Raw genomic sequence first — 15248 nt, forward strand, 5'->3', positions numbered from 1 at the left:
AACTGGAGATGCTCAAACCTATACCATGGTCTTGAGAAAGGCATATTTTTAAAAGATCAGAGAACAGATGGGCATGTTTCATTACATGAAATTTGAGAGAGCTGAAAAACTCTCCAAAAAAATATTCTGAAAAGAAAAAATTCTGTATGTGCAATTTCAAATTATCCTAACAGAGAAGGAAATTATCCTAATAGGGAAGATAATTAAAGAAGCCAGTGATTGAATAAGAAACTCTGCTGTGAACTAAGTTATTTAAAGAAAACACATTTTTGGTTTCTTTAGAGTTAGACTTCTAAAAAAGGGTTTATTTTCTAAGGTATAAGTATTTTTAATGTTTTAATTTGGATCATAAGTTTTATAATTAGGAAAAATAGTAGCAATAATGTAAAATTTTTAATTAAGCAAGGAATTTTTTTAAAGAAGGGGTAGATAGCATCACATATTTTTAAAGAAGGGGCAGATACTATCACACACATGTAGGAAGGAGTAAGGTCAGAAAAGTTAAAGTCCAAATGATTCAGGAATGGGAAAAAAATTTAAGAATTCCAGAGATTAAAAAGAAAACAAAAAGGAACTTTTAAACAAGATCAAGAAAGATCAATGTACTACTTGAGGCCAATCAGGTGACAAAACTCAAGCAAAGATCCTATTTTACCTGACTTTTCCATCAAGGAGATGATTTTTGGATGAAAATGGGAAAAGTCAGCCACTGATAAGAGGCGAGTGAGGTCCATGAGGGGTGAGGAGTTTGGAAGTAGACATTTCTGCACTAGTTGAAAATAAAGTATAGGCTGAGTCCCAGAACTTCACTACAAGGTAGCTATTAAACATATTATAATCTCCATCTACTGATGAGAAAATGAAATTAAGGTTAGAGCATTTGACCAAGGATATATAGCTAGCAGAGCATACATGGATATGTGAGGGTCCCTAAGACCAACTTCAGAATGGGTTCTCTAGAAGGACTCATAGAATTCAAGAAAGCAGTTATACTCATGGTCACAGTTTATTATAGTGAAAGGATACAGATTAAACTCAGCAAAAAGTATAAAGGCACTTAGGATGAAGGCACCAGAAGAAACCAGGCATGAGCTTCCAGTTATCATCTCCTAGTAGGGTCACAAGGACAGCACTTAATTCTCCCAGTAATAAAAATGTGACAACATATGTGAAGTGTTGCTAATCAGGTGAGCTCTCCTGAGCCTTGGTATCCAGGGTTTAAATTGGGGATCCAGCATGTAGGCATAGAGTACCTACATGACTGACCTTAGCTGTTCAGTCTCCAGCCCCCCCAGAAAACAAATTAACAAGTGGCCCTGGGCCTCAGAAGTACAAGAACAGGTGCTCTAAGTCATCTTGTTAGCACAAACTTTCTTGTCCAACTGATACATTATAGCCCAAGACCTCAGGCATACTAAAACATTGTTATCAGGCAGGATATACCAAGGAGTGAGAAGTTATCCCCTGGGTATTAGTCAAGGACTAGCCTCTTCTTTGGAAAGTGCAGAGTTAACACAATAATTCATCTAACCCACATGTAACTCATTTAATGACTCTGAGAAGTATTAGTGGCATGTAAAGATGAGTCAGTTAAGACTCAAAATGAGTAAGCAGTTTGCTAAAGGTCCAACAACCAACAAGCGGCAGTTAGACTTAGTAGAATCCAGGTTTGCCTGACTCCAAAGTCCAAAATCTTAACCCAGTATTCCATAAGCACTAACCAGATTGTAGGGGCTAGAGAACTAAGCTGGATTGAAATTATTTTTATAGAGGTGAACATTAAATTACAGATGCTAAAAACCAATTCTCAGGGACAAGTCCTAGAAAACATGGCTTTGAATCAACCTAAATGAAAATGCTTGGGGGATTTCAGTGTACATCAAGCCTTACATGAGTGCACTATAAACTTTGCATAAATATAAAATGGCCATATAAGATATAGAATCTTGGAAGCAATAACGGAATCATTATGCCCAGAATGACGGAGGTGTCATAGGTCCAGATAATACAGCTGACTCTAGGCAGTACTTCATACTCCAGATCTTTCCCTGTCTCAGAGATTTCTTGTCCCCTCTCTTCTCAGTTCAATAACAAGGTAATCTCATGAACTATCCCTAAGAAGGTGTGATGTTGAATCAAATAAAAATACTACTTACAGGGATCCCTGGGTGGCGCAGCGGTTTAGCGCCTGCCTTTGGCCCAGGGCATGATCCTGGAGACCCGGGATCGAATCCCACGTCAGGCTCCTGGTTCATGGAGCCTGCTTCTCCCTCTGCCTATGTCTCTACCTCTCTCTCTATCTCTGTGTGACTATCATAAATAAATAAAAATTTTAAAAAAATACTACTTACATAGGTCAAAACATCTGAACATCAGCGATTTTAATCTAATATTAACACTTGATGATAGTTGTAGGTGTCGTTCCTCCAGGAGTATTTGCAATTCGGTAGAGGAATCCAAGACACAACAGTACAGATGAGGAAGAAGAGGCACTTGTGAACATGGAAACATTCTTGATGCTTGCCAATCACATCATACGCAACCTACATTTTCCTGACAGTTTATTCTATTAAGCTATACCAATATCTCTTTATGACATTGTCATTTCATGTCCATTCAAATAAATTAATGTTCCCATCTCAGCTGACTCATTTGGCAGTAAAAGTTAGTTCACCTGCCAATGCATTAGCTGGCTTACAGGACCTCTCTATAAAAAAGGGACAATTTCACAGTAATAAGCAAAAAGAAGCCACATACCCTCTCTCCCCACAATGTAGCAGTTTATTTTATTTATTTATTTATTTATTTATTTATTTATTTATTTATTTATTTATTTATTTTAAATAAATTTGAAATCAGGGTTTCTTTTTTTTAAGATTTTATTTATTTATTCATGAAAGACACAGAGGAGAGAGAGAGGCAGAGACACAGGCAGAGGGAGAAGCAGGTTTCATGCAGGGATTCCCTATGTAGCAGTTTAGATTAAACAAATGTGAAAATTTTTAAGGGCAAAGAGATAGAAGAGACAGGACATGACACAGAAAGACTCAAGATGATAGAAATATTTTACAATGTATAAAATAAAAATACTTGACATTTTCTTGCTTTTTAGGTCCATAAAAAGATCATTTCTACTTCTCTCTCCTCCTGTGTCTCTGCCTCTTTCTCTCTCTCTCTATGTCTATCATAAATAAATAAATAAATAAATAAATAAATAAATAAATAAATCTTTTGAAAAAAAGTGGGGGGGATCCCTGGGTGGCTCAGCAGTTTAGCGCCTGACTTTGGCCCAGGGTGTGGATCCTGGAGTCCCGGGATCGAGTCCCACGTCGGGCTCCTGGCATGGAGCCTGCTTCTCTCTCCTCCTGTATCTCTGCCTCTCTCTCTCTCTCTTTCTATGTCTATCATAAATAAATAAATAAATCTTTAAAAAAAAAGATGATTGTAATTACTTCTGAGCTCTCAGAACATTCATTCAAAGGATATAATTGATTCCCTACAATGTATACAATGTTATCTATATACATTGAATAAATTCTCAAATTACACCAATATCCACAATAATAAATATTGAATTTGTATAAAATGACATTAATAATATAAATATTTATAATCTAATGTAAACACAATATGTGTGACTATATACATTAGGTAAATTACAAACACAATAGAACAGGCTTCGTTAGGATCCGTCCAATGGTATCTTTAATGCTGCCAAAGTAACACTGCAGATCTGATTGTTTTTATGTTGCTTAACATTGATTTGTTCATTTGTTCGTTCAACAAATGTTTATTATGCATTTGCTCTGTGATAGGCACATGAAATAACGTTCATATTGACCACTGGTGCAAATAAAGTCATTTATAAACAGCTTGGAGAAAGTATCATCAGTATCTGTTTTTAAGTAGGCTCTGAGGAGTTGGAATATTTAAAACCATTCTATATTCACATTCCAAAGATAATGTACAAATTGTCTGCATTGATTAATCTATGCTATCATAAGCTGGGGAAATGTCATTCTGTGACTTCAGTTTTCTTTAAACATTTAATAACGGTCTCCGCTTGAAGACCATTTTAAGGCTGTACTCAGAGGTGATGGATGTTTCCCATTAACAGGTCGAATGAAGAGCCTCTTATTTAGCCTGGACTATGCTTAGAAGCTGGCAGAGGAAGAAGGCTTTACCTCCCGTCATTTGTTATCTGAAAACTCCTGAAGGCTTCAACCTTTCCTATTACTACTTAATTGAATTTAGAAAATCATGATCTTCCTTTTAAATATTTTACCAGTTTTTAAACGTACGATTGATTTGAGGGGTGGGCGGGCCTGAAGAATGTTTGGATACCTTCCTCCTAATCTGTGATTTGGTATATATTCTACAATTTTAGAAATATCTGAATGTTTTGGCTAATGTAGAAAATAAAAATATGTTCTTATTTTTGGAGCCAAGGCATGTCCTCCTAAGTTTCTTGATTGTGCAGATATGCTTGGGCTTCAAAAATTTCTTGATTCTTGTGGTTAATCTTAGGTATGGATAAACATTTCAGAACAAGTGAAGCTTGACTATGAAATTCTAAAATTACTTTTTACTATTTAACATTGAATTACATGTAATATACCTTCATTACTCTACAAACTATTTTAAGAAGCTCAAGAATAAGTTCTAACCTGCATCCACATCTTCTATCAACAATAAATGTTTTTTTTCCCTTTCCACCCATTCTACTCCCCTACTTTGAACAAACACTAATTAACCATGAACACCCTGGTCATTCTCCCGAAAAATAAAATTTATTTCTCCTTTACAAAATTTCTGAAAGGTAGGAAAACAGTTAAGATCATACTCAATGTTGCTGGGCTTTGATCTGTCCTAAGCTGTAACATGGGAGCCTAGTTCATACGTGGTTTGTGAATTGACCATGACACCTTGTCAATGGTTGAATTGACTTAGTTTAGCTTATCCTGCTAAAGGTTATATCCCTCCTGTAGTGGAGGAAAAGGTTTTCCTTCATCCTCTTAGGATTCCTGGCTGGATCTGAAAATTAAACTGACAAAGTAACAAGAAAAAAGCTTGCAAAGTGTATTGAATTTTTACATGTACAGAAGGCCCTTCACAAGAGAAGAAATGCCTGAAGAAGTGGCTAGAGCAGGAAGCTTTTATACCTTTTAGATAAAGAAATAATAAATTTGTGAAAAATTGATAAGACAAAGGGATTTGGGCTAGAGGTAGCACATAATGAAGAAATAGCTAGAAAGATAAGAGTTTAAGAAGGTTTGTTTGTACTGCCTTCTCAGTCCCAAATTCTCTGTCTTTAGTGATAAGAATGTCTTCCTTCCTCTTGGTTCAGGGAGGGTACTTTTCACATGGGAGATTTATCTCCAGCTTTCAGGGGAGGAGGACAAGCAAGGGAAGGTCACAGTGACCTTTCTGCACCTGCCATTTTCTCAAATGTCTTCAGCTTAAGAAATTCAATATGCCAAGGTGCCATATTTAGGGGTAGCATATCCTGAACCCCATCTTACCCAACAAATTTATCTTTGGTAATAAATATTCCAGCGCAAACATCTTCCTCTCCCTCTTACATGCACTTTTTGGAATAATATGTAATCCTACTATCTATATTATATATACAATAAATATTCCATATTTTATCAGAAAGCTGAGATACTTAGAGTACTCATAAAGCTGCCAGTCTGTGTAATTCATCAAATAGATGAGCACACCCATCTATGAAATTTTAGCCTTCCTTTACTTCAGTGTTTGAAACAAGCCAGCTTGTTTTATTAAACATATGTATCTAATAATTACATATTTCTTGTGCATAAATTCTATTTTCCGATTACTATGAAGGCATATTTAGTTGACATTGTAGCATATAGCAGATAGGGATGCCAGGTAAGATTTTTGAGATATGGTGTCATTTTATTAAGAGATATTTTCTTTTCTGATAAATGGCTTTCAAAGCAGCTCTAAGACTTTTCCTTTCCTCCTCTCCCCCACCTCACAGTTTGTCAGTGCACCTTTGTAACCTGCCTGAAGAGAATTATAATCTGCCGTGTGACTTTGCCTGCCATTAATCTTCCTCCCATTTCAAGGATCTGAAAGAAGAAATCCCTAGAGCATGTTTTCCCCTGGCCTCTGAGTCATCCGGTTAGCTTCCTTAGTCACAGATAAAAGAGCAGTCTTGTGCACTCACTGCAGGCCTCTGGGGGCAGGGAAGCCATGCAACAACTCCATAGCTCAGATTTTTCCATGAAGGATTCATGCTTGTCACCAGCCAGCTGAAAATCAACCCTATCAACTTCAGTCAAGGTGTCACCATGAGCAGAAGATGTTTTCATGGCCAGGACACAGCTCTGAAAATAAGGAAGTGACACATGCAATTGAAATCTCAAATATATTATCATTCAGGGCGTGGGGAAAGATTTCTTTTAAAAGCTTTCATAAAATAACATTTTCTGCCAGCAGCAGCATTTTATCATCAGTTGCAATAACCAACTCCTTAAATGCATGACTTCCCTTAGAAGTCATGAATAAGCCAATTCTGATTCCTGGGTACATAAATTTTCCAGGATGTCTCTTCCAAGTACCATATTATATGTCTATATTCTGTCCACAGAAGAGCCCTGAGATCATCTCATGGTCTTGTATTAGTCCCTGAAATACTCCACCAAGGTAGGGTAAGGAGCACAACTCCCAATCAACATAGTATGTAAATGACACCACTTAAAAGTATCTTTGATATCTGTCACTAAGTCCCATGACCAAAATTACTGGAAGGTTCACCAATGTGTCAACACTTAATTCTTTCTTCACCAAGAAATATGAGTCAAAACTCAGAAAAGACTTTTACCTCATGGGTCACTGGTCACTAATTGTTCCAGTCAACATTCATCAAGCACCTCCTGAAAATTCCCTTTGTTCCAGAAACCTGCTAGAGGAACTCTAGGGCAGAAGCGCTTTGGAGTGGCCTGATTCTCCCAAATGCCACAGTAGTAGGCCCAGGAAACAGCTAGCGGTTTACTGTGCAGGAAACAGAAAAGATCTATTCTGAAAAGAGAAGGAAGGGAAGAAAAAGCAAAACAAAGGAATTCTGGGTATCCTAGTGTATGTCTGGAAAATCATATTGTTAGCTTATTAATAGCAGCTAAATTTCACTTATTTGTATTCACAGTGACCTAAACCAGTGCTTCTCAAACTGTTTGTGAAGGATCAGTTGTTTTTTTTTAAATATCAGATTCATGTAGACTAATACTTTGTTAAAATACCATAAAAATGGAGTACTAGAAAAAAATAAATTAAAAAAATCCCAAAATGGAATGCTACATTGTACTATTATTGTTATTCTATCGCCATCACTATTATGTATTATTGTATGTTATTATCTTATATAATTATTACTATTGTTACTGTACCAAATTGCTATAAAAGTTCCTAAATGCTTACTCCCAGTTTCTGGGTTTATCTCATCACATAGTTCACCTCCTGGTGCTGGTCTATAGATCAGGCTTTAAGTAACACTGATCTGAATCATAGCCTTTTGTGCTTTAAATATCCTTACATGCTTTAAGTGTGTGTCTTTATGAATTGTAATCAAACTGTGATGCAGAGAAATAATTCTGCAGAAGAGGAAAGATCACATACTTATTAGTGTGGTGGTAAATACCCCCCCAGCTCCCTCCCTTGGAACAGAATATAATTGTGGAGTAAACATGGGCTTGGGATCCAAATAGATCGGTTTGAATCCCAAATCAATCATTTAGTAGCTGTGTGAACTTTGGTAGGTTAATAAGCACTCTGAGTTTTTTTTTTTTTTTAAGATTTTATTTATTTATTCTTGAGAGACAGAGAGAGAAAGAGAGAGAGAGAGAGAGAGGCAGAGACACAGGCAGAGGGAGGAGCAGGCTCCATGCAGAGAGCCCCATGTAGGACTCAATCCTGGGTCTCCAGGATCACACCCTGGGCCGAAGGCGGCGCTAAACCGCTGGGCCACCGGGGCTGCCCTGAGTATTTTTTCCTATCTGTAACATGTTGTTGTCAAATAACCTCCTCTCAAGATTGTTTGAAGATTAAATACAATGATTTAATACACCAGGAATGAAGTCAACATGCAATAGATGGAGCTATCATTACTACAAATGATAGCTCACTAAACCAGGGGATCCTCTGAGCAGGTTGTGGTGAAAAAACATGTTTCTTTAGATATGCCTCAGCAACTAGCTCAATACCCACCAATATATGCTTATGAGAGTAAATAGGAAGGAAGGGGAAGAGGAGGTGATGTAAAAAAAGAGAAGGAAGGGAAGAAAAAGCAAAACAAAGGAAGGGGGCACTGCCAGTAGGGATAGATCAATATTTCTCTCCTTTTTATGAGTTTCAGAAGGTGCTTTATTATAAGTAGCAGAAATTGGAATGGATGAGACGTAAATTCCTTGGTTTGTAGCAAATGAGGGTTCAAAAAGGGTCACTATCTTTCATTTGGCATTGGACATCCACTCTGGCTCATCCACAGTGTCCCTGAGCAATGTACCCAGCAATGTGCTAGGCCTGCAGAGCAAAAGGTGGAGTGACTTTGGAACACTTAATTGTGTGGAGAAACATGACATAACTTGGTATCATCTTGAAAACTAGAAATTATCCATAGCTTCAAAAAGAGCCAGGCTTAGCAGTTTTTTGTGAACAAATACAAAGGAAGTGTGTCAGTGGTTTCTAATGTGTAACCGAAGTTGGGTATCATTATTCAGAAGGTCGATCTAGCGGAGCAGAGCTTGCTTCACAGACAGAAGTGGCAGTGTGGGCTTAAGTGAGGTTATTTATAACTTCCACGGTTCAGGATTGCTGATGGAGACTGCAGAGTACTATTTCTTTTTGCAGATGACGTCAATTATTTTGGTGTGTGTTCTTGGAACGTGGTCTTTTCTAAATGGTTGTTAACGGGCCGCAGCTGTTATAGGAAATGATATTGGTCTTTGGCCTTTTGTGATTACAGTAATAAAACCTGTAACTGGGTATTAGTGTTCAATGATTTATTTTAAGACTACAGCCTTTTTCTTCACTCCTCTTGTGTAGGGAAGAATTGCCTTTGGAGAAAATACATTTTATTCCTCCAAAGAAAGAATCATCATTTCCAATATTCCCTAGAAGTATATAACACAGTGTCTTTTTTTTTACTTGCACTTAACCAAAAATAAAAAAATAATAAAAAAAATAAAGCGTTTCTGTGATTGTTTTAAGTGCTTGGTACTTCGAGTAAGAGAAAGATTTTAGTTTTCACTGAAACTAATGTAAAACATTCACCTATCAGCAATACTACAATGCTCCATGCTGTAAGAATACCTAATATGGTATTTACTTCTCTGGATAGAATTGATAATGACCTCTTTTCTCTGAAGTGATTCCCTTTTATTTCAAAGGGTAGATAAAAGAAAATATATAGGCTTACCAGGGCACTAAATAATTCATCTCCATTCCTACAAGAAATTCTGATTTTCATCATGTTGAGTTTAGGAAGTTCTTTAGTTGACTTTAATTTTGATTTTTAAAACTAATTCTTCAGTTGGAAAAATCTTCCTAAATTAAATCTAAGAGGATAAGTCCTAGAAGCTGATAAATGAACTAAAGGCCCAAATAAAAGCTTTTGCAGGACACCTGGGTGGCACAGTTTGTGGCTCAGGTCAAGATCCCATAGATCATGGGATCAGGCCCCCCATTGGGCTCCCTGGTCAGCATGGAGTCTGCTTAAGACTCCCTCTACCACACTCCCTCACTTACTATCTCCCTCTCTCTCTCAAATAAATTAAACCTTAAAAAATAAAAAGTCTTTTCCCTTCCAATGCATTAAACGTCTATAAGCATCAAAACAATTTTTTTAAGATTTTATTTATTTATTCATGAGAGACACAGAGAGAGAGGCAGAGACATAGGCAGAGGGAGAAGTAGGCTCCCTGCAGGGAGCCTGATACAGGACTCGATTCCCGGACCCAGGATCACCACCTGAGCCGAAGGCAGATGCTCAACTGCTGAGCTACCCAGGAGTCCCTAAGCATCAAAATTTTATGTGTATAATTATTAAGTAGAATGTAATGCCTCATCTTGAATACGCGCATCCTTCAGCCCACCAGGACAAGATAGTAGGCAGAGCCTGACACTGGAAGAATCAAATGGCCCAGGGGAAAATGATGTGATACATTTTACAGTCTTTTGATTTCCTCCTAACTCAGTGGGTCTTTGATTCCTGGTTTAAATTTATAAGATTTATTATCATTCTACTTGCAAGAAAAATATGCTCGTTTTTCAAGTAGTACTTTCAATTAGTACTCTAATTAAGAATTGAGGAAGAAATTACTGTAACACAACAGAATGTGGAGCTTTAAGAGTTTTCAAAAAATTACCAATATAAACAACTGGCTATTTAGGGTCGATGATGGATCTTATTTTGTTCTGGCAAGATATGAGAGAGAAAAATTATTCCTATAGTTATCTTCCTTTGTCAGTGATAAACAAAGACAGAGATTAAGACCCCTCCTGGCATGTATGCATACCATTCATAGTGAGAGTCATTTATGCAAACCCCGGAGCGGAACTTGGCTCTGTGTCCAAGCTGCGATGATCCCCAGCTGGGGATCGCCTAAGGAAGCAGTGTCCTATGTTTAACACCATCTCCCAATTTTTAATGATATCTGGACATACCCAGATCACACCCTCTGGAATTTGTCTCCAGTGACCTTCTCTTGACCGCTGGCCATGATGTAATAAGCCTTCCAAAATGAGACACACTCAAGCTGATTTCATATTGTGTATCAGAAGTTCCAAACCATCTCTCCTTTCTTCACGGCATCTTCATTTCTACCTCGCTGAGATAAGGGCTCAGCTGATTCATTATCCTAGTAAGTTGGATACTTAGAGCATCTGTTTTCATACATTCTGTTTCTTTAAAACCTTAGTGCAAGGTCCTGGGAGAATGGTGAAGTTGGAGGTTTCTGTGCTTCTCTCCAGTGCTGAAGGCCTTGTCCCTTCAGTGTTGGTACAACTGCCCTTGTTATGTTCCCTCATTCCCTATCAAACGTTTCTTTGGATCCTCATTTAAACTATGGTGCAAATGACTGCTAACATCCTAAAGCAATGGTTCTCAGTGCATGGTGCCCATCTGCATCACCTGAGGAATAAAAATTCAAGTGGTTTAGTTCTGCTCCAGACTTCGTGAATCAGAATTGCTAGGAATGGGAACAGGAATACTTATTTCCTAAAAGACCGTGAAGATTCCTGATTAAGAATTACTGACCTTCCACTGAATCTTCATTTTATAAAGGTCAAAACCTTCAGCTAAAGCCACTCTGATCAACTAAAGAATTTTAAGCAGCCACTGAGGAAGAGACATGCAGAAAACTGAGAATTCCCAGGACATGATGGGTGGAGGACTTCAACTTCAAATTCCTTGCTTATAACAACTAGATTTTTAAAATAAAATATTTTTATGACTTTTTCTGACAAAAGACCATGTTCTTTACAGGGAACATGAGAAGAATATAAGGAAGAAAATGAAAACTGTAAGACATAGAACTTTTAACATTTTGGCTTATTTCCTTGCATTCTTTTGGCAATCATTTGTATTTTGATTTTTGATTTTTTTTAAATGGCCTCATCTTTTTCAATTTCTTTCCTGCCAGTAAACATTCATTTTGTTCTATGAATGTAGCGTCTACATCTGATTGTTTCTCTTCCTCTCTCTCTCCATCCCTGCCCCTCCCTGCATATCTCTCTCTCTGTCTCTCTCTTCCACACACACACACACACACACACACACACAGTGCCTAACAGTACCTCTTCTTTTTTATGTGCTCAATAAATATGTGCAGGCTGAATGAATTTAGTGACCCAGTTTTGGATTCCTTTCTGGGCATTCGCAGAAACATAGTAACAAGCATTATAATGGTCTCTATTCCTTGCTTTCTCAACCAGCTTCAAAAGAAAATATTTTTTAGGATAATTGTGTAAAAAAATATCTAATAGAATTATTAAATACAATTTGAGGGACTCTTTGATCTTTCAAAATAACTCATTGGCAATTTTTAAATTTGAAAAAAAAATCTGTCTTCTACGAAATAAGACTTCTGCTTCTTTCTTAATTTCTTCCAAAAAGTATCACTTTTGATGCCATTCAGCAGCTGCAACAGTCAGGATTAGTTTTGGTTGTATATATCAGTAACCCCAAATAAGAATAGCTTTGAACAAGAAAAAGTCCAAAGGTAGATAGTTCAGTGCTGGCATGGCATTTCTGGGGTCAATCAGAGACCATAGCTCCTTCTTTCTTCCTTCTCTACCATCGTTTGTATGTATCTTTCATCCTTAAAGTCTACCCACAGTCAGATTTAGCTATTACAGTACCACCCTTTATATCCACATTCCTGGCAAGAAAAAGGAGGAAAGGGAAAAGGGAAAAAGAGAGCATCTGGATTGAGTTAGTGCCTGTTAGGGAGCAATCCTAGAAGACAAACCCATCAATTTCTGTTTACATCTCTGTTGAGCCCTGGCTTCAAGGGAAGCTGGGAAATGTGGTCAGCTGCTACCATGAACACAATCATGGTTCTGTTAATAAGAAACAATGGACAACAGATATTGTATAGGCAGCTAGCACATAAGAGACCACGGCAAAGTCTCTTATGTCATTCAATAGTCAAGATGCAAATAACAAAACACCTCCAAACAGGGAGCTTAAATAGTAAATTTTATCCTATAAACTTAGGCTGGTTCAGGGTTGTTTCAGAGGTTCAAGGATGTTATCAAGGTCTGGGCACCTTCCAACTTTCTGAGATGCCATTCAAAAATATATCAACAACATCTTTCTCTGTAGCCAAAAAAAAAAAAAAAAAATGGTTGCATTGTGTCTTCACATTACAACATCAAAACCCTCAAAAGGGCAAGTTCTTATCTGTATCTCTTAAAGAAGAAAAATCCCAGCTGACTAATTGGGTATCATGTGCCCATACTGCACTAATCGTTAGCAAGAGTAATGGAATTACAGCAACCAGTTACAGTAGTGAATCAGTGATTCCCTTCTGGGACTGAATATGTGGAAAGGTAAATACTTGAACAAACTTCAGGTACCAAGGAAGACAAGAAGTAGTCAAGGTGATGGGGAGAATGACTGCTGGATAGATGGCTACCACACTTATTCTATGTTTTATAAAGCACAGATTTATAGCTATTCTGAGTAGTACATACTTAGGAAATTCCCTGATACCTCATTTATTACTTAATTAGCATTTTCTTTCTAAAGGGCAAAATACAAGCGTGAGATGAGACAATGAATCATTAAACATTAACACAAAGGCATAGATTTCTCTTTCTATAGTTGGAGAAAAAAGGAATGGTACTTTATGATGAATGGTATCAGTACTTATTAAATGTTATACTTTTCACATTACAATGGCACTGGGGAAAAGAAGAAAAAGTCCCAATTATTCTAAACTTCAAATAATTTGCATTTCTCCCACATAGATGAAAATACATTTTTATTGTATATTCCACTTAAACTGCTAAGGACATTAACTGATCAATGTAAAAATTTCCTTTATTCCCCCCCCCCAATAATAGTATTGCTTATGTGTCCTATTGTATGTGTCCCCACTTTGGTTGTTCCAGATAAAGTAACACAGCCTTGTATGTTGAAGATTTGTATTTCCTTAACTCTAAGAGGAAATATTTGACTTGAATTCTTGAAACCTGGGCTTCTACCTGCTGTGTTCTTGGGGGCAACCGTACCTGCCTCTCACATGTGAGGCCAATGAGAATAAAAATAACTTACCGAGAAGTACTTTCCAAAAAGTACCTTTACTCTTTGGGCTCTTCTGCTGGGAATGAGGAAATCGTCCAAAAGCCATCCTTTAACCCGGCAGTTGGAAATCACTCACTGAAGGTCACAGAGTAGAAATAAAAGAAGTGTGTTGGTTCCTGGTGACAACCTGGAGCATCCATACCAGCTCAGGGTTGCCTCCATCTGAATTTCTACATGAAAAACTAATCCTTACCTATTTTAGCATTGTAATTGGGTCTCTATTTTTGGCACAGACATTAATGTCCTAACCAATTCATGTAACTGCTTCAACAACCTTAGAAGGATTATTATAACTGATCCCATTTTTTTTTTCATGATGACAGACTGATATAACATGGAGTCAAAATTCAAACACAGTTTTATCTGGCCCTAAAGTACATATGTTTAATCTCAAACCATTTGGTAAGCCAAGGTGGGATGGTCTATCTGCTAAGGCAGGGATGGGATGGGAGAGGGGCAGTGTAGACACCAGAGTAAGAACCAAGTCACCAGAAACCAGCAGAAGAAACTCTTGCAGGAGGATGTGTGTGCACAGTAACAAGGCCCAAGAAATATAATCATGCTGATAAGCACTGCCCCACCTGCTTTTTAGTCCTGATCATTGCACTTGAGGTATTTCTGGGCCCAAAACCTGAAGTCAAAATAAAACATATACCTAGCAGTTAGATCACTGAGTTGATGCCAATCCCGATAAGTCTCAGAGAAGAAATTTTTATCTGAATTAACTAGTTTAATTGCCTGTGAAATCCAAGTTGTTCAAATAATTTTAAGTTAATCCTCTCATTTAATGCTGTTTGGAACCTCCCACTCTGATTTGAAAGGTGCTATTTGTATTCTTGGAGTCCTCTACCTCTATGTAACAGGTGTGCCTCCTCTCTCTAGCATGGGGTACAAATATCAGGGGACATTTCTCAATGTCTGGAGTCATTTTTGGTGGCCACGACTGAGCAATGTTACTGGCATCTGGTGGATAGAGGTCAGGGATGCCACTAAACATCCAACTCATAGGACAGTGCCCAGCCATGGAGAATTATCTAGGCCAAAATGCCAGTAGTGTTGCCCTTGAGAAACCATGCTGTATTCAAACAGCACTTAGTGAAAGGAGAACTAGGCACTTTAACCTGTTAATGACAGTCCAGTCAGTGATTTCCAGCTCCCAAGTAATATTTAAACCTGGCCTCTTGATTCAACAAATTAAGCAGCTAATTGATCAAACTCTATTGTATATTTTCCATTGTAGATGCAGCCAAAAAGTGTAGCTGATAGGCTTCTTAAATCCTTCATCCTTTCTGTTTCAAGTCTTCATGTTTACTGGAAGGTCATTAAGTTGCTTTGCTTTTGAAGTCCATTTATTACTTCTAAATCTAGTGCAGTCTATTTAGTTCTTTCTTAATGCTGTCTAGTGAAACATTAA

General features: G+C 37.4%; 2 long non-coding RNA genes across 2 annotated transcripts in view; both read left to right on the top strand.

The window, feature by feature from the left end:
• LOC144301074 (uncharacterized) overlaps positions 1-9153 on the top strand; it is a 29772-nt gene extending 20619 nt beyond the window's left edge. Inside the window, exon 3 of the long non-coding RNA XR_013367804.1 lies at positions 6008-9153. This is a non-coding gene — a long non-coding RNA (uncharacterized LOC144301074). The remainder of the gene's footprint in view (positions 1-6007) is intronic.
• LOC144301076 (uncharacterized) overlaps positions 1-15248 on the top strand; it is a 145861-nt gene that overhangs the window by 84824 nt on the left and 45789 nt on the right. The window lies entirely within an intron of this gene.

The sequence above is a fragment of the Canis aureus genome, chromosome 29, assembly GCF_053574225.1.
Source record: "Canis aureus isolate CA01 chromosome 29, VMU_Caureus_v.1.0, whole genome shotgun sequence".
In the NCBI taxonomy this organism is placed as follows: Eukaryota; Metazoa; Chordata; class Mammalia; order Carnivora; family Canidae; genus Canis; species Canis aureus.